The following is a 20288-nucleotide window of genomic DNA, read 5'->3' as shown; positions in this document are numbered from 1 at the left end:
TTGTATTTGTGAGCCATAGTTTTTCTGACTGCAATACTGTTGTTTCCCCTTTTTTATTTTTATTAAAGTTCTGACATTTCTGTCAGTGAAAGTCCTCAAGTTAAAGTGCACCAAACACCACTTTCCATTGATTAAAGTGCATCCAATTACACATTTTCCCATCTATGTTACATTTCTGTAATACGCCCCCCATCATGTCTGGGAGGCCAACAAGGAGAGGCGGACATTCCCATGCCACAAAGAGGAGGCCAGCAGCGTATGTATCCACATGCAGGGCATTATTTTCTCTGTTTAGTGATGTTGCCCATGCTATCCAGCCACAATATGCAGAGGAGATGGTGGACTGGCTTACTAAACCATCCTCATCCTCCTCATCCTCCTCATCCTCTATCACCTAAGCAGAGACTAGTGCACGGCCCATCGCAGCTGCCAGAGTGGCTTATTCTGCCTCCTTGTCCACTGCTACTCCTGCCAAAGCCCCAGCACCATGCATGAAGGAGTCAGCTAAGTTATTTGAACACAGTGTCAGCCACTTGCTCTTTGAAAATGCACAGGCATTACTTGATTCTGATGTTGGTTCTGAGGTTGAGGAAGGTAGGAACATGAGCCTACAGAGAGGCCAGTTATGTTCCCCCAGCTGCAGCATAGTGCCATGTTGCCTCCAGTGATGATGAGTATGCAGGGAATGATGATGATGATGATGATACTGATGTAACTGAGGGCCAGATAGAGCAGAGGAGGAAAGTGAGGGTGAGGCACAACCCCAACAAGCCATGATGTCCCTCAGAGGCTACCATCATGAAAAAATAGAGAGCAGCCACTGTATTCCATCAGATTGTGGAGCTGTCTCCTGCCCCACTTCCCACAGATCAACTGTCTGGGCCTTTTTTAGCACATGTGCAGCTGATCGCGCTGCTGCAATTTGCAAACTTTGCCTCAAGCAGATCAAGCATGGCAAAAACACCAGCCATTTGGGCACCACATGCTTGACAAGTTATTTAGCCTCTCACCACCCAGACTATTGGCAAGAGCACCTGAAAGCCACACAAAAGGGACACAATTCTCCTCCTCCTTACTCCTCACCTTTCAGGTGTACCCCCACTATAGTTCATTAGACAGGAATGATGGTATAGTAAGGAAGGGTGTCATTGGTTCTTTCAGCACTTCTGCCAGCAGAACACTGCCAGCTGCAGAGTATAGCAGGCAACTTTCTCTGCCCCAGCTGCTGCAGCAAAAAAAAATAATAAAATACAGTCCCTGTCACCCACATGCCTAAATTCCAGCTTGTCCAAATTGCTGGCTTTACAACTCCTGCCTTTCGGTCTAGTGGATTTTCTGCCCCTTCTGTGAATTTGCAGAATGTGCTGTACCACAAGGGCAGGTTTGCCCTATTTCTTTGCACATAAGGCAAATTCCAGTACCTCTTAAGGCTATTCAACAAATCAGCCTAAAAGATGCCATGCAGTACTTCTGCTAGACTTTCTAGGGGACAGGAGCCATACAGGAATAGAGATTATTTCAGCTCTGCAGGGGCACAACCCTGGTTCAACCCACAGGTGGTTAATGCCACATTAGCCTGAGCCAGGAATAGTGGTGTGCAATAATGGCACTAACCCTCTGTCCGCCCTTCGACAGGGAAAGTTAAAACACGTGCCATGTAATGTGCACCATTGAGAAGTGGAGATTTAAATAAAATTATACTATAAATTAAAATTACATGGATATTTAAACTCAAAGCAACCCAGAAACATGGGCTTAATGATTAAATCAGCTATTCCTCTTTTCTGGATTGATTATATGGGAGATGTCAAGGTCCAAATATTTGTGTAGATGGTTTAGTTGGATATGCGTTAACTTTGTTCATAATCCACATAATTTAGTTTTGCTTTATTATATGTCATTTTGTTAATTATGTTTTTTAGTATGTGCACTATACACACATTATTTTGTTTAATTGTTTTGGTTTTATTTTGTTTAGTTATTTTTCTTTTGTTTCATTATGTTTAACTGTGTTGGTTTTGTCTTGTTAGTATTGTTTGGTTTTTATTTTGTTTAGGTTTGTTTTTTTTTTGTTCTATGTCATGGTTCCAATTTTATGTGGGGCTGTCACTGTCTTCCCCAGCTCGTGCTCCCACATCCTTTTTAAGGATTTTGGCTATTATGGCCTCACTGGCACCTTGCACGCATTTCCTTTACAACTACATGTGAGTTAAAAGCAGGCATTGAGAGCAAAGTTAATGCAGCCCCCCCATTGGTTTGGCCCTGTACAGTGTTTGTTCAGGTGTTTACCTCACAATACACTGCATGCTGCACAGTGTATTCTAAGCTCTGATTGGCTGAAGCAATGCACCTAATCCCTGGTCAGATGCAAGGCTTTGCCAAATCAGGACACATTGAATAGCTGGTTGTCAAGGAGTGGGCCGGGAAGCTGGTGGATGCATCCCTAACAACAGATGGGTCATCAGCTGTCAGCGGGTGTCCCTATATTTAACAAGGGGGTCTCCAGATCCAACCCCCCATGTGAATAAGTAGGAGTCACATGACTTCATGTGATGTCAGAAGGGGGCGGTGCCACCGGGTGACGCAACTGAGTGGCCCCTCCCCTTGTATATGTAAGCGCTGTCAAAGCAAAGAGAGAGCAGTCAGCTGGTGCCCTTCCAAGATGGCGGAAGCGTTTTCTTTTTTTTTCTATTTTTCGGGTCCGGCAGGTGTCGTTATTAAAGAGGTTGTAAACCCCAAAAAATGTTTTTTTTTCTTTTTGCAACCTGAAAGAGAAACACATAATGAGCTAGTATGCACCGCATACTAGCTCATTATGAAACACTTACCTTAGAAGGAGCCCCCTGCGTGCCGTCCGCTTACTTGTATGACGGGCGACATGTCCAGTCACACGTCTTCCGGGATCGCGGCATCCGGCCATCTGATTGGCCGGAGCCGCGGTGACGTCACTCCCGCGCGCGGGAGCCGATGGTCACAGCACGGGGCTCTGAAGAAACGGCACCAGCGGCCGTTCCTTCAGAGCGCATGCGCCAGTGACATCACTGGCTGCATGTAAGGTAAATATCTCCTAAACGGTACATGTTTAGGAAATATTTACAGTACCTATAGGTAAGCCTTATCATAGGCTTACCTATAGGTACAAGTTACAGAGGAGGGTTTACTTCCTCTTTAACCCCTTCCCTACCGCGCCATTTTAAAATGACGTCGGCAGGAATCCTTTCTCGATCCGGACGGCCGTCATATGACGTCCGCCCGGTCTCGCCGCTACTGCGCGCCCCCGGGGGCACGCAGCACGGTGATCGGGGGTGAGGCTCGTCCCTCGGACTGAGCCCAACCCCGATCAAGGTAAACAGCCAATGAAATTGGCTGTTTACCACGTGATCGGCTGTGTCAATCACAGCCGATCACATGAGCGGCTCCAGCGCGAGCCGCTCGTTCTTTCCTCAATGCGCGCCCCCCGGGGGCGCGCAGCGCGGCGATCGTGGACGAGGCTCGTCCCTCGGACAGAGCCCATCCCCGAGCTAAGTAAAGAGCCAATGAAATTGGCTCTTTACCACGTGACCGGCTGTGTTCAATCACAGCCGGTCACAAATGTCAACAGAGAACACGGTAACTAGCTGTCACCGTGTTCTCCTCCTCACACACTGATCCTGTGTGAGGAGGAGATTCTGGTAACAGCTAGTTACCAAGTACAGTGCACCCCAACCACACTGATTGCCCCCCCAATAAAGAGCACCTGTCACTAGCCCATCAAAGTACCCGAGTACCTGTCACCAGCCCATCAGGTACTCTGATGACAGGTACTCGGGTACTCTGATGGGCTGGTGACAGGTACTCGGGTACTCTGATGACAGGTACTCGGGTACTCTGATGGGCTGGTGACAGGTACTCGGGTACTCTGATGACAGGTACTTGGGTACTCTGATGACAGGTACTCGGTACTCTGATGACAGGTACTTGAGTACTCTGATGACAGGTACTCGGGTACTCTGATGACGGGTACTCGGGTACTCTGATGACAGGTACTCTGATACTTTGAGTACCTGTCATCGGAGTACCCGAGTACCTGTCACCTACCCATCAGAGTACCCGAGTACCTGTCACCTACCCATCAGAGTACCCGAGTACCTTCCACCTGCTCATCAGAGTACCTGACACCTGAAGTACCCGAGTACTTGCCACCTGCTCATCAGTACCCATCAGTACTCATCAGTACTCATCAGTACTCATCAGTACCCATCAGTACCTATCACCTATCAGTATCAGTACTGATCATCCGTACCCATCAGTACAGTATCAGTATCACCTATCAGTATCAGTACTACTCATCTGTACCTATCACCTGCCTGTCACCTGCCCATAAGAGTACCCGAGTACCTGTCACCTGCCTATCGGAGTACTCGAGTACCTGCCACTTGCTCATCAGTACCAGAGTACCTGTCACCTGCCCAGCAAAGTACCCGAGTACCTGTCACCCTTCATACAGCCACCATGTCTAAGTCCAAAAAGGTTTATATACGTCCTCCGTTTAAACCTAAATACCGGTGTTATGGCAGCAGATAGCTGCCATAACCCTGGTATTTTTTTAAACGGTGGATGGTTGGCTTTCTGATAAGGGTGGTCCCAGCAGCAGATTCGCCGCGGGATGACCCTTCCGGGGTGGCGGAATAGGTGCCCCCTCCTGCCGCATTCTGGTCCTTTTCCCCGCAAGCTTGCCCTCACTCGACTCTATGGTCTTGGAGGACCGGAGCTACGGCAAATGTCGTTGCCTAGCAACCAGTTTAAAGGTCTCTTTTTTTTTTTCATTTTATTTTATTTTTTTTTTTATTTATTTTTTTTATTTTTTCTATCTTTTAGTGTACTTGTGAGATCTGAGGACTTTTTGACCCCAGATTTTACAAAAAAGAGGTCCTGTCGTGCCTTTTTCTATTACAAGTAATGTTTACATTTCTTGTAATAGAAATAAAAATGATAATTTTTTTTTTAAAAAAACAGTGTAAAAATAAAAAATAATTAATAAAATAAATAGTAAAAAAAAAAAAAAAATTAAAGCGCCCTGTCCCCGTGAGCTCGCGCGCAGAAGCGAACGCATACGGAAACCCCGCCCACATATGTAAACAGTGTTCAAACTATACATGTGAGGTATCGTCGCGATCGTTAGAGCAAGAGCAATAATTTGAGCCCTAGACCTCCTCTGTAACTCTAAGATAGCAACCTGTAGAAATTTTTAAAATGTCGCCTATGGGGATTTTTAAGTACCAAAGTTTGTCACCATTCTGTGAGCGTGCGCAATTTTGAAGCATGACATGTTGGGTATCTATTTACTCAGCGTAACATTATCTTTTATCTTATGGAAAAAAATTGGGCTAACTTCACTGGTTTCTTATTTTTTTATTCAAAAAAGTGAATTTTTTCCAAAAAAATTGCGTTTGGAAGACCGCTGCGCAAATACGGTGTGATAAAAAATATTGCAATAATCTCCATTTTATTCTCTAGCGTCTCTGCTAAAAAAATATATAATGTTTTGGGGTTCTAAGTAGTTTTCTAGCAAAAACAACTGATTTTAGCTTGTAAACACCAAGTGTCAAAAATAGGCCTAGGCAAGTGGCTAGGATGCATGATGATGCTCCTTGGATGTTGGGCCCCTCTATATGGCTAGGCTGTGAAAAAGTCTCACACATGTGGTATTGCCATACTCAGGAGGAGTGGCAGAATGTATTTTGGGGTGTCATTTTTGCTATGTACATGCTATGTGTTATGAATATCCTATAAATTGACAACTTTGTGTAAAAAAAAAAAAGTTTTTATTTTTTTCCCACATTTTCCAAAAACTTGTGGAAAAAAATGACATGTTCAAAGGACTCATAAAGCCTCATAGAATATACGTTGGAGTGTTTGCTTTCCAAAATGGGGTCATTTTGTGGACTTTTCCATTGTATTGGTGCTCTAGGGCCTTGAAAAGTGTGATAGGTAGTAAGAAAGTTTTATGTGTATTTATGCTCCTAAAACGCCTTATGGTGCTACTTGGACGTGGAGTCTCTTTATGTGGCCAGGCTGTGTAAAAGTCTCACACATGTGGTATCACCATACTCAGAAGGAGTAGCAGAATGAATTTCGGGGTGTCATTTTTGCTGTGTACATGCTATGTGTTAGAAATAGCTTATAAATTGACAACGTTTTGGTAAAAAAAAGAAAAAAAAAAATTTTCTTCATTTTCCCAAGAATTGTGGGAAAAAATTATAACTTTTATTTTATTTTTATTATAACATCAAAATGGGGACAAGGTGCTTTGGGGTGGTGGTGCAAAGCCCCCCCCCCTGCCCTAAAGCACCCAACCCCTCATGTTTAGGGCATATGGCTTGGTATTATTCAGGCTTGTTGGCCCCCCACTTTTCCTGACCTGCAAGGCTGCATGCTCGGATAAGGGTCTGGTATGGATTTTGGGAGGGATCTCACACAGTTTGTAAAAAAAATGTTGGCTTTAAAATCCATGCCAGACCAAAAGGGCCTAGTATGGACTGGTGGGGGAACCCATGCCGTTTTTTTCCTAATTTTATTTTACCGGCACTTTTTTTTTTAAATTCAGCTATCGGTAGGAAAACCCATTGACAGCTGATGACTCATAGGTTGTTAAGGATGCAGCCGCCAGCTTCCAGACCCCGTTCCTTAACAACCAGCTTTCACTGCAATCTGATCGGGCAAAGCTGCAAATTCGGGTGTTCGGCGAATGGCTGAACAGGCAAATGTTTGGCCCGAACTCATGCTCAGTCCAAACTGTTCATCTATCCCTATTAGGGAAGGTTTTACATCCTTCATAACCAGGCCATTTTTTCTGATACTGCACTGCTTAACTTTAACTAACAAATGTGCAGTCAAGTGACACTGTACCCAAATAACATTTTTGTCCTTTTTTTCCCACAAATTAAGTTTTGTTTTGGTGGTATTTGATCACACGTGCAGTTTTTATTTCTTGCGCTATAAACAAAAAAAAAAACCCAACAATTTTGAAAGAAAAAAAAGAAACAATATTTTTTACTATTTACTCCTATAAAACATACCCAATAAAAAAAATGTATGGATTGGTTTGTGAAAAAGTTACAAGCCATGGGATATTTTAATTTTTTTTAAATTATTTTTGTTTTTACTAATAATGGCGGTGATCAGCGACTTTAAAGTGGAACTGCAATATTGCGGCGGACAAATCGGACACCTAATTGACACTTGACACTTTTTGGGGACCAGTGCTAAAAATATACACTGTCACTGTACTAATGACACTGGCTGGGAAGGGGTTAATATTAGGGGCAATTAAAGGGTTAACTGTATGCCTAGGTTGTGTTTACTCACTAAGGAGGAGGTGCTTTGACTAGGGGAAGGCAAAGATCCCTGTTCCTACTTTGCAGAAACACAAGATCTGTACCTTTCCCATTGACAGAACGACAATTTGCCTTGTTTACTTAGGCAGATTGTCATTCTGCTTGTGTCCAGAATGATCAGCGGGTCCTGGCGGACATAAAGTTCCTACACAGCGAGAGCAGGTCGTCAGCAGCGCGCGTGCGCCCCAGACCTGGAAGTGTCAGATCATGTACTAGGTATGTGATTTAGCATGAGGCGATTTCTAAGCGGTTAAAATCTGTGCCCCTTGAAGTTTGGGTCCCATAGACTTTAATAGGGTTCACAGTTTGAATCCAAACTTTATTCATGTTCGGGAGTTCTGGTGGTGCGAACCCAACCTGGAAGGAGGGAGTGGGGGGGGGGTTGTTCGGCGCATCACTACTTCCTAGAATGCTTTCATAGTCACATAGTTAGTCAGGTTGAAAAAAGACACATCTGGCTCAACCAATAAAAAACAGTAAAGAAAACCCAACCATACAATCCCATATGCACAATCCTATACCCGCAGTTGATCCAGAGGAAGGCGAAAAACCCCAGCAAAGCATGATCCAATTTGCTATAGCAGGGGAAAAAATTCCTTCCGGAGCCCCCGATAGGCAATCAGATATTTCCTGGATCAACTTTATCTATAAATATTAGTACCCATTTATATTATGTACACCTAGGGAGGAATCCATGCCTTTTTTAAGAAATCTAGTGAGCTGGCCAGAACCACCTCTGGAGGGAGTCTATTGCACATTTTCACAGCTCTTACGGTGAAGAAACCTTTCCATATTTGGAGACGAAATATCTTTTCTTCTAGACGTAAAGAGTGCCCCCTTGTCCTCTGTGTTGACCTTAAAGTGAATAACTCAACACCAAGTTCACTCTATGGACCCCTTATGTATTTATACATGTTGATCCTATTCTCCCTTAATCTCCTCTTCTTAAGAGAGAATATACATTCAGTTGCTCTAATCTTTCCTCATAGCTGAGCTCCGCAATGCCTCTTATCAGTTTGGTTGCCCTTCTCTGCACTTTCTCCAGTTCCCCAAAATCCTTTTTAAGAACTGGTGCCCAAAACTGAACTGCATATTCCAGATGAGGTCTCACCAATGATTTGTACAGGGGCAAAATTATATCACTCTCTCTGGAGTCCATGCCTCTGTTAATACAAGAATGGACTTTGCTTGCTTTGGATACCGCAGCTTCGCATTGCATGCTATTATTAAGCCTATGATCTACCAGGACATCCAGATCCTTCTCCACTATGGAGCCCCCCAGTTCTACCCCCCTAGTAGGTATGATGCATGCATATTCTTAGTCCCCAAGTGCATAACTTTAAATGTATCACACTTTCCGATGTGGGTCACACCTCTGGCTGAGTGTAGATGTTCCAGTGTGGTGATTTCATGGTTTCTGTGTCATCTGATTGCATCCAAGGTTGAAAAGAATTATATTAAATTGTATGGAGAGACATGATATGTCTAGCAGCTGGCACCATCCCCTAGGGTAAGTAAACAATTTGTAATGTGGTCAGGAGTGGTAGTGGGTAAAGAGGGATAATTGGGGAAGACAAATGTGGAGAAAGTTCTACCAGAACTGAATATGGGGATTTGAGTGTGCCTTGAAATTTTACAAACAACAATGCGTTAAGTTTAAAAATTATTTGTATTTATTGAACAGAATACATCATACATATAAAAAAAGGAATATCATCATAATAGAGTATAACAATGCATGTATTTTACATTTCACATACGCTATGTGTGAACTGCTTGTGGATCTACGCGTTTCGCTTACATTTAAGGAGCTTCTTCAGGATCCATAGCATACATGTAGACCAGATACATTTTAGTCATATCATAGTATCTAAAATGGACAATAATAGATATCAGTGTATATGAAACATGGTATATTTAACATAATATAACAAAAGAAAAAATAAACTATAATATATATATATAATTTAATATATATAAAATATATATATATATATATATATATATATATATATATATGAAAAAAGCCTGACATTTTCCTGGATCCATTGATGTGGCTAGATGTGAGAGAGTGGGATGTGCACGGTCGGATCAAGTTTGGATCAATTAAGCGTGTATGACCCCCTATAATTAAGGGGTCCAGTGGTTCTGGATTCAAGACCTTCTGTAATATGCCGCATGCTATTCATGAACTTTACGGCGACCGGAAGTGCACGGGGGACACGAGCGGCAGCTTTGGAGATCCGAGACACCAGCGTGGAGAGGGTGAGCAGGATCGACACAGCATACCACGGTACCCGTAGCACTGATATCTACTAGGATATTGAAGGCATATGGTTTTAATGCGTTTGTGAGTACATTTGTATTGGGGTTTTTTTGAATAAATTATCTGATGGGTGAAACAATATCACACTAGTGCGGTTCCTTCTTTCCCCCTATGTTCACCATTTGAGCAATTATCGGGAGGAGAAGGGAGACACGTGACTACCCGAAATTGAAATCCAGTAATAGCAGCAGTAATCGCTCCTGAGTGGGATTTGTGTTACAACAGCTTGTTTGCCTGTCCTATGCAAATAGGTGGGCCACAACTTCTGGTGAGTTGCCATTCCCCCCATTATCACATCGGTGGAGGTGTAGAGCAGTGGTGACCCCAACACTTGGTGGTGTTTCTCACTTGGTGGATTGGACTATTGCTGGAGGAATTAACCCCTTGTTTTGAAATTTTGCCACTGATGGACGTTTAAGGACTATAATAAGATGTGACTAGTTTTAACTACGTCATTTCTCCTCAATTATACCTGCGCTACTTATACCATTGTATATGTTCCAAGGGACGATATATATTTGAGTATACTTCTACACATATATATATATATATATATATATATATATATATATATATAACTTTTTTATACAAAATTAAAACCAAATCAGTGATGATGTTAAAAAATGGATGAGAAAATAATAGAAAAAAAAAGGTGTAGAGATGTAGAGAATCAGGCTCAGTCAGGCCATCGGAGGGACAGCAAATCCGAGGAATTGGAAGGCAGGAGAGGTGAGGAGGGGTATACCACCAAAGGAAAGGAATGAAAAATTAAATAATTAATTATAAGAAATTCTTAATTAATGGACAACAAGGTAAATATATATATCCTTACCCTTTATTTAAAATCAATATGTAAGTCTCCTACAGTACTGCATGATATATGGTGACATTAGAGAACCTGTATAAAAACCAGCCTAATAGTGTCAGGAATCAAAAATGTAAAAAGAGGGATAAATGTAAGGATCAAAAGTAAAAAATGTGTGGGACAAAAAGGTGAAAAAAGAATCCATAGAGGGTATTACAAATATATAAAGTGAGTTGGAGGGTGAGATACAAATTATACAAAATAGATAAAGAGTGCATGTGTAAAAAAAAAAAACAGAAAAACCACCAGCCAACCCATCAGTGCAACAGACTAAAAGGGAAAAGGTGTAAGTGAGGTAAAAACTCAGGTGAGCGAGGTGAAAAAATACTACAAAGTGGATAAAAAAAAAAGAGGAGGTTATTCCAAAAAAAAAAAAAAAAATAATAATAAAATATATATAGGGGTGACACACAGGTGTACGCAAAAGAGGGTGCACCCTATCCTAAAGATAAAAATAATTGGAATATTACCAGTGGTGTATGTTAGTGATACTACTTGTTAAATTGCATCACCCTAAAAGTCCAGATCTCGTTCTGTCCTTGTTTATATATATTGTAAGGGGTTGGCTCGGTAGCGGGTGTGGGTGACCCCTTGGGTGGGTTCGCTACACAGAGAGACAGCCGAGGAGTGGTTGAAAACAATGGTCTATGGTTTATTCTTCTAATTTGCTGGAAACAAGTGCAAGCATCCAAACAGCATAAATCAAACAAACATAAAATAAACCCTGGCCACTTGGGGCGTCTACCTTCACAACACAGGAACCTACCTATGGAGCCTGTCCCAACCTACTGCTGGGCAGACACTGCTGGTAATACAGCAGAAAACCAATAGTCTTTGTTTTATTTTCACACAGAAAAAGTCAACACCACCTCACCTTCAGAAGTCTCTCAGCTCTTCTTAACGCACAAAGCCTCAGGATGCAGCAATCAGTAGTCATCCTCTGGATAACTTATAGAGGCCTTAATTGCCTCATTCTGAATAGCTGAAGCTTTCCAACGTCCTTAAACCTTTCTGGCTACCTTCGCAGTCGACACCTGATAGTAATTGGTGAATTGTCTAAACAAGGCAGAAATGTATCTCCCGACTGTGACAACACCCACAGATTTACCTGACTTCCTGTCACAATATATATATATATATATATATATATATATATATATATATATATATATATATATAAGATGATGGACTATGGCTTTCATTTAATAAGCTACTGCTCTTATTGTTTTGTTCTTTTGTTTTCTTTTTTTTATCTACTTTGAACATTCTCTTATTGTATGAAACCATGCATATATCTTGTGAACAGCACATGTTTACAATTTGATCAATCATTGATCTACTTATAATGTAAAAGGTGAAATAATTGTTTGAAATTTTAATCCAATGAAGAATATTGATTGAAATACCTATAACATGTCACTTTTACCTACTCTTTTATGTTATGTACCTTTTCTGTACGTGATTTCAATAAACTCAGTTGATTAAAAAAAAAAAAAGTGAGCCAATTCTGTGATAGAAAAGGCAAACATGCCATAACTCCAAGTGGTGTGACCTAACCACCACTTTGCCTTGCAGAACTTATTCACCCCTACTAACTCAGTGTGCAAAACCTCTGCTTCTTAATCAGACCTTTCTCACATTCATTTTTTTTTTATTAAGGGGGGGAGAGGAGTAAATGTGTACACTACTTTTCTGCACAAGTATGCAGTTATGTGCTGAAAACAGGACAGCTTTGCCTGAGCCATTAACAGGTACATGCCGTGGACCTGAAAAAAAAAAAAAAATAAGGATGGTAAGATTAAACCTGCCATGTATCTTTCTATTAGCTTTCTATTTATTTGTTTGTGTACTGTTTTGATGCTAACAAATTTATACAAACATGCACAAAGTCTAAATTTTTAATATTTATGGAATATTTGGTGATAAAGGAATGGGAGGGTGTTAGGGGGTTGACTTTTTTTTACCTCTGTGTTGACATTTTGTTATAGTTTTAAGAAAGCACAGTGTGATGATGCAAAAAAGATGTTCAGAAACTACACTTTAAAACTATTTTACCACAGGTCAATCAATATAAAGTTTAGGGCTTTAGATTTATTTTCTCCAAGATAAAACATTTCTATAGCTCCTATATATTGTGGCTGATAATTCTATTCTTCAAATCAGGGCTATGACTGCTAGTAAAAAAAATAAAAAAAATAAATCAGGTGCTGCAGCCAAAATCCCACAAATGGCCTTTTTTTTAAGATGAAATAAACCATATTTGATTGCGGCTATTGTATTTAGGCTAAGCTAAATGTAAATTAACAAAAATAAATAAAACAATGACATTTCCAAAATATGTGATGCCAGAATATAGTGTCACTAAGCTATCCTTGAAATTGTATCCCAAGCATGTCATTTAAAGGATTGGTATTTCTTCCTCAAAGTTACATTAGAGGAAATCTTACCCCTCTGAATTGCATTTTTTCATTACTTTTTTTTTGCATTGCTAAATATCCCTAATGGCAGTGCCCAGATCCCCAATGCTCATTTTTTTTTTTTACAATAGCTTGTCTATTATTCATAAAAATGATCAAAAATTAGTATTAAATTTGACCCTCGATAGACTTATAGGAGCTTCTGGTTCCGTGTGAATCCCTGTTACTACTGAATTTTGCTTGTTCAGAGGTTCAGTGAATGGCCAAACTAAATGTGTGTTCTACCAAGCCGAATCTCAACTGCAACAGAGAGCCCTAAAACATAGCCCCCCTATGTGAATAAGTTATTGGTGAAATAATGCCTCATTCACAAAAAATGGTAAATAGAGACACATACTTATTGGCAGGTCCCACAATGTAAATTCATTGGCAATCATGTTGGGATGCAGATTGTAGTCAACAATAATGAATGACACCCACCTGCCAATATTCCAAATTCCATCACTCATTTGTTGTGAATGACAATTTCCTGTGTCCACAACAGAATGTAGACAAAGAGACAACGTCTCTTGTCTCTTGGGTGATGTCATTTCTTTTGTCAGTTTTACTGTTGTAGATTACATAGTTACATATACATAGTTGGTAAAGAATAAAGATACCAGAATATCCAGTTCAACCTGAGTGTGTGTGTGTGTGACAACTACAGGTTATATACATTGTATAGATGTTCAACTTCACAGGCAGAATGAGGGCATCCCAAAGGCACAGTATTTAATGTTTTACTTTGAGCCTTATTAAAGTTGTTGCTTCCTGCCAATCAGAATTTTTGAAACAAAATTGTTGCTTTGGTACATGTTACTGCAATGCCTACCCTCCCTTCTCCCCTTCCCCCTATGACATTTGTTGGGCAATCTTTTGCCTATTAGTCTAGAAAATGGTCATTGCTGTTTTTTAAAATTTGGTTCCCATTCCCTTCAACGTGGTTTGGATTTGGCACCTGAACGTCAGTAAAATTCACCCAAACTGATCTCTGGTATATTTGGTATATTTGTCACATTACTAATTTCAAGCAGGATCATTCAAACACACACAAGATTCAATCATTCCTAAATATGCCAATATTGCCACCCTACAATATTTTAAGAACAATTATTAATCTGTAGACTCTCTCTGGGTTTGCTTCTTTAATTCAGATTTTGGTCCAAAATGCCCTTAATGAATGAAACATACCTAATGGTCTGTATTCACTGACCCACAGTATGTTCTTCCTGCTTTGAAAGCTACTTGAGTCTATAGTAATAAGTATAATGAACATGTTGTTAACTCTAGTTGCATTGGCCTCATGGTGTACATTGTGGCGTTGATAATCTACTGTAGAGTAGATTGAATCTGTCATTTACGCACTAGTTCTGTATTGTGAAGATTAAAGCATCAAGTGTCTCAGAGGAATAAGCATCTGCTTTATTAATAAAGTTGTAAGGTGAGGGATTAGTAAATGGAAAAATGTTTTAAAAAGTATTGGTTTTGTAATAAGACTTTGTCAAGCCATCTAACCTTGTAGCTTTGTTCTGTGGGTGCTGAATTTCTTCTTGCATTTCTTGTTAGGTAATTGGCCAATTTAATGTGTGCAACTGTAATTTTTTTACCACTGATAACTGTGGATTAAAAGGGAAAATTATTTGTTTTTCATTTGAGATGTCAGGTGAGTTTTAATTCTTAGTAAGATTAATCAAAAAAATAATTAGGAAATGTTTTTGTTTGTGAGAAATATTTTTTTTTTTACCACTGGGGTTTTCGTTGTATTTTCCAATTATGTTTGAGACATTGGTTCTTGTTTTCAAAATCAAACCGAAAGCGACCCTGCTTATCTTTAATGTTAATTGTATCAATGGAAAAGTATTTTTACTATGAAGTTTTCTGATATGTGCCTATTCTAACATTATTTTGACCACAGCCTTAGTTAGAATGAGCGTTTAGATGTAAGAGGTTCTGGCTGTTTTCTTAAGCTAAGTATAAACGTAAGAACTAAAATTTGACAGATGGTCCCATCAAATGACAGATGGAGTTATTTCCTTGGATAGTAGTAAAGTGTGTGTGTATATATATATATATATATATATATATATATACACACACACACATGTATGTACACACATATATATTCCTTAGGGCTGGAATTTCACTTTCTTTGACAACCTTCAACACCATTTTACCTCAATGTGCTTACTTTAGTTTTGGTCAGCCCCACTTCCCCAAACCAATAATTTTTTGCATGAGGTTTAGGCCTTCGTTGAGTTCTGCTCCAGGAAGCAGGCAGTCAGAGGAAAGTTTATTTTAGAAACATTACCATATAAAAACATTGTGGCAGTCATCATTTTCACAGTGCTCAAAAATATAAAAGAGCAGATCCACACACATTGCTCAATCCAAAAAAAGATTGCTTGCCTAGAAAACTGCACAGGGAATAGGAAACAAACTTGCTTGTGTCAGTGGGTCTGTGGTAGTCAGCCCTTATAGATCTCCAGCTCAGGATTCCCCAGGGCACGGAGTCTAAGCCCCAGTCTGCTTCTTTACCAGGGCTCCTGATGGTGGGGATGGATTTGCAGCAAACTGGAACCAGGTCACAGCCCCCAGGTAGGCCCAGCTGATGATGTGGAGACTGCTGGGGGTAGGAAAATAATGGGCCGGTAGCTCAAAGTGGATATAGTACTGATTGATGAAGCCCTGACAAGCTTTGGGTCACCAAAGAAGCGAGGTGGCGGAGGCAACTGGAGTTTTGAAGGACTGACCTTCTGCTGGAGAGACTGCAGAAGCAGAAGGGGCGGACACAGGAGCTGGAATGGAAGGAAAGGGAGTAGGCACAACCTGCAGCTGATCCAGACAGGAGGAAAGTGCCTGCAGACACTGCATAATCTGTTCTGTTAAGCCTGTTGAACGTCAACTCTCTGTGCCAAACTCTGAAGTTGATCCAGAAGGAGCTGTGGTGTCTCGGGGGAGCTCATGACCTGAGCAAACTGTCAGTGGAACTGTGGTAGTGAGCCCTTGTAGATCCCAAGCTCAGGATTCCCCAGGGTGCAAAGTCTAAGCCCCAGCCTGCTTCTTCACCAGGGCTCCTGAAGGTGGGGATGGATTTGCTGTAAGCTGGAACCAGGTCGCGGCCCCCAGGTAGGCCCAGCTAAAGAAGTGGAGACTGCTGGCGTGTGCAGAGTAAGTAGCAGACTGAAGGATATCCAAGAGACAAGCCGAGGTCAGGACAGGCAGCAAACAAACACAGACGGGAAAACAAAGCCAGGGTTGGTACACAGTGAATCAGATACAATAGCCTAGGGGTATACAGATGGGAGCTCAGAGAACAGTGAAGTTGTTCAAGCGATGAGGGTTACACTGAGCAAGTCTTATATAGACAAGTCAATTAGGAGGCGGGCCAGGAAGTGATGAAGGGACAGAAAATAAAATCTCACATGATAGCAGACAACGCCCATAGGAGATCACAGCCACACCACACAAGTGAAAAGAAGCAAGGTAGAAGGACTGCAGCAAGGAGGTAAGAGTATACAAACAAAAACTACAGACTAACTTGTGACAGAACCTCCCTCTTATGGGGCCTCCCCACTCGTTTAGGGCCAGGCTTGAGAGGAAACTTCTGATGAAAAAGTTTCACAAAACGAGGGGCAGAAACATCAGTGGAAGGAATCCAACATCTCTCATCAGGACCATATCCCTTCCAGTCAATTAGATACAAGAGCCTTCCTCTGGAGAATTTGGAATCCAAGATGTGCTTGATTTCATACTGACCGAAGTACAGGCTGTTGGAGAAGGATGATGAATAGGACAAGAAAACCTATTGATGATGTATGGTCTAAGGAGAGAAACATGAAAACACTGGGGATTTTTAGATGTGAGGGGAGACGGAGCTTAAAAGCGACAGGGTTAACCTGGCAAAGAATTGTAAAGGGACCAATGAAACAAGGAGCAAATTTCTTGGTAGAGAGCCAAACCTTATCTACAGGGAGAATTTTGGGGCTCACAAGGTGATGACGATCTGCCGCTACTTTGTACCTGGAAGCTGCCAGATGTAAATTCTTGGAAACATCTGCCCAGATAGAATTGGGAGATTGTTGCATCTCTGCGGCCACCGGCACCTCAGCAGAGATCGGAACAGGAAATGGTACTGAAGGATGGTGGCTAAATACCGTGAAAAAAGGGAGACTCCCCAGTGCTGGCATTAGTGTAGTTATTGAAGCCAAATTCTGCCCAGGGTAAAAGGTCTACCCAATCATCCTGATGGGCAGAAATGAAGGCATGAAGATACCGTTCCATGTTCTGGTTAACCCTTTCCATTTGTCCATTTGACTGCGGATGAAAAGCTGAGGAGAAGTCCAGCTTGATTCCAAATGATGTGGCTAGGGCTCTCCAAAAGCAGGCCGTAAACTGAACTCCTCTATCAGAGACAATGTGTGAGGGCATACCATGGAGAGAAAAGATTTCCCTAATGAAGATGGAAGCCAAAGTGACAGTGGAGGGTAGTCCTGGAGACCGATTTCTCTACTAAATATTGACCTGAAAAAGTTTGGAAAAGCAATTGCTACTCGCATGAAGGATATATTGCCTACTTCAATTCATCGAGACCAGTCGTGCTTCACCAAAGGATGCCAGGCGTCCGATGCCACTAGAAGACTCAAGATAGACATCATCCATCACACTGAGTGGAACGCCTTCTCTGCTTCTTTCCTTTGATCCAGAGAAGGTGTTTGACAGGATTCATTGGACCTACCTCAAACAGGTCCTTCTCAAATTTGGTTTCAGTAGAAAAATTTTACACGCTATTCTCACCCTATACACCACCCCCTCTGCAAAGGTATACTCAGCAGACATGCTATCACAACAATTTCACATAACCAACAGAGCAAGACAGGAGTGTCCACTTCCCCCCCTAATATTCAATTAGCTTATGGAACCCCTTTCAGCCAACCCCAAGATCTCTGGCTTTACAATAGAACGCATATCTCACAAAATCAGCTTATTCACTGGTGACATCATCCTAATGGCTGCGAACCCAGGTCCTTCACTGGCAGAAATACAAAAGACCCTCCTCTGGTACAGTAAAGTATCATACTATGAGGTATACAAACCTAAATAATTTATCCTTGACTTGGGTATTAATGCCACAACCAGCAATATACTACAATACCAATTCCCCTTCATATGGGTAAGCAACAGTATATCCTACCTAGGCATCCAACTCACTAGGTCAGCAAGAAGTCTCTTTGCAGCTAATTATTAAAAAAAGTATTTGCTAATAACCTACAAACTGCACTCTAACAACTAGCGAAACACAAACTATTGTGGTCTGGAAGGTTAGCACCATTTAAGATGATCCATCTGCCACATTTGCTTTACCTCTTTAGGACCCTTCCCATCCCTATTCCCCAATCCTTTTTTAAATCCCTTCAAACCATGTTAAATAGATTCATCTGGCAGGGAAAGAAACCTCTCTGTGCCCACACAAAGCTTATTAAACACAGACTAGCAGGGGGCTCGGGCTATATAGACATTAAAGACTACTATCTGGTCTCCATAATAACTCAATTACAAGATTGGTTCCGCACTTTCCCGCTGTCAATCTGGGGTGCAATAGAATCTTCCTCACTCATCCGACCGAACCTACAAACTTGGTTGCTAGGAACCCCACTAGGCACTCCTTTACCAGCTGATCTTTCTCCAACTATGAAAGTATCGGCTCAAGCATGGAAAAAATTGGTAAACATAAAAGTACCACCCTCACATTTCATAACTCCACCAATTCCGCTAGAAATACTGAAACACCTAACTCCAGATCTAACTTTATCACATTGGCTCACTAAAGGCATCAATATAATCCAATACCTCCTCTCCAAACCAGGCCTTTAAAACCTTCTCCCATCTACTGGAAGAATTTAGCCTTCCTACTTCCGAACAATTCACCTACCTACGAGTGCCCCACTGCCTATCCACTTTTAATATCCCCTTATATTCCATCCCCTCCAATGCCTGGTCTTTTTTAAACCATCTATCTCCCACACAAAGAGGCATATCATTATTCTATAACACATCCCACCAGAAAAAGGAGTTCAATAAATCTAAGGCACATCTACACTGGGAATCAGACTTGGAGACCTCATACCCAGAACAACGGTGGCGGAAGGCATTTAAATCCATATATCATTCTACAAGTTGCTCCGTACTGTGGGAACTATTTAAAAATAAATATTCCAGAGATGGTACCTAATGCCCTGTAGAATAGCTTATTTTTGCTCCCAGCCATCTCATTCCTGCTGGGTATGCAAAACAATAAAGGGAGACATGTTTTACATCTTCTGGAACTGCTTCTCATTACAAACCTACTGGACACAAATCTTCCAGATCTTAGAAGGCAACTCCAAATGTCACGTTTCCCCCCCCCCCCCCAACACTGGTTCTCTTGAACCTAATGATAGATGATATACCACCACCCAACAGGCATGTAATAACGCATATCCTACTAGCGGTTAGACTTATTATAACAAAACTATGGGAATCAGCAAAACCCCCTAGCATAGAAGATACCCTTGACCTGGTAAATGCACATTATAGCTACCAACTAATGATTGCATCTAGCAGGGGTGAATACTCCAAAGCTCTATCCATATGTCAACCGTGGCCACAATGGCTTAGAGCAACATTGTACATAAAACCTAAATCTAAAAATGATTGACCCATCTTTGGATACTGACAGTCCTGATACACCCTATTTATTGTGGATTATATTTAACCTCACCGCACTCAAAATTACTAGGCTCTTGTGTTAATTTTGCGCTCTGTGACATATACCCTTACCACCCTCTACAAAGGGGTATTGATAGCTTCACCTATTGGAAAGTGGTCTCGATTCATAGGTTTACATCATAAGGATGGCCGTGTTGTCCCCCCCACATGACACAGTTTTCTCCAAGTCAGGGCATCTGGGGGTGAAGACAGTACCCTCCACTGTGCAATTACTATTTTATAATGAATCCAAGTTCATGTGAGCTAGTTAACTATACTCTGTTATTGTACCTATCAAAGATATGTTCTTTACAATGTAGTAAGCTATGACAAATTTTGTCCACTTCTCTTACTTTCTTTTGTAATTTTTTTTGTAAAACTTCAATAAAAATGTTGAAATTAAAATTCATGCTGGTTTCAAGTAAGGTGGGTAAGTCACTCCAGAATGTAAAAAGAGTCTACCCAGAAGATCAGATGAGCAGGGGCTTCCCCACCTCTAGGACAGCAGTTCTGTGTTACAA

The sequence above is a fragment of the Pelophylax lessonae genome, assembly GCF_965119305.1.
Source record: "Pelophylax lessonae genome assembly, chromosome: 1".
NCBI lineage: Eukaryota > Metazoa > Chordata > Amphibia > Anura > Ranidae > Pelophylax > Pelophylax lessonae.
The sequence above is the reverse complement of the archived record's forward strand: the minus strand, read 5'-3'. Positions refer to the sequence as shown.